The sequence below is a fragment of the Pteropus vampyrus genome, unplaced genomic scaffold (assembly GCF_000151845.1).
Source record: "Pteropus vampyrus isolate Shadow unplaced genomic scaffold, Pvam_2.0 Scaffold11, whole genome shotgun sequence".
Taxonomy (NCBI): Eukaryota; Metazoa; Chordata; class Mammalia; order Chiroptera; family Pteropodidae; genus Pteropus; species Pteropus vampyrus.
This window is the reverse complement of record NW_011888792.1, coordinates 14,240,644-14,241,650: the sequence shown is the minus strand read 5'-3', so window position 1 is coordinate 14,241,650 and position 1,007 is coordinate 14,240,644.

Below are 1,007 nucleotides of genomic sequence, written 5' to 3'. Positions count from 1 at the left end.
TCAGTCAGTCTTATTCATTGATATCTATTTGCAAATAGATATAGTTACTGGTATTGTAAAGGTTAAAACATTTTGAAAAATCATTAGCATTTAGCAGTGCTTGCATTTGACTAGTTTCTCATTCATTAGTGAGAAGGAATCTTTAGCTGTCTTTTGTTGTTGTTTAAGAACATAAGCCACCAGCAGCTCAAATCAATCTCTCTTTGAACATGGCCCATGTCAAACAACTGATTAGCAAACCAAAAGCAAATACACACTAATCTTTAGATGGTTCCTGTTCACTCAGATTTAAGAATGGCAGCAATGACAATTTTAAACACTTATATGTATTTCTATATCTATAACATGAAAGGGATTATTCTACATTTAGTCCAATAATTCAAATTAAAGAAAACAATTTTCTCAATTTTATATAAGTTTTCTTTTTCTTCTTGTTTAGGTAAATGCAAACTAAATTTCTTGAAAGCTAAAACCATTATAATTACATTAAAGTTTACGAAAATATGATACGTTAGCCTTATATATAAATATGTACAAAAGTATTTGTCACTCCTTAAATCCCCATAAAAACTACTTTGTACTGATTATATATTTTGGAATTAGCCTTAATAATAAAAAATCGCCTTCACATATTACATTTCTCACACTAGGGGAAATATTTAGCTACATAGCTGCCCTACTCTAATGTTTTGAAAAGTAATATTGTACAATATTAGATTTATTGTATTTAAAAATATAGTTTTAACAAAAATCAAATTCCTCCTCAAAATGAGGCTAAATGTCACCTAGAAGAAATCTTTATTCCCTTATATTCCCAAAAAGGAATCAGAATTAATATTTGTAACTTCAATAAAATTTGAGGAAACTTTCTATTTAAAGTAACTTTTTTCATAAAATCATTACTCTTTATTATTTCAAAAAAGCCACAATTTCCCATGTCGAGTATAATTAAAGGTAGGACCACCATTACTGCATTTTCAGACTTTGTCAAGGACCACCTCAGGCTG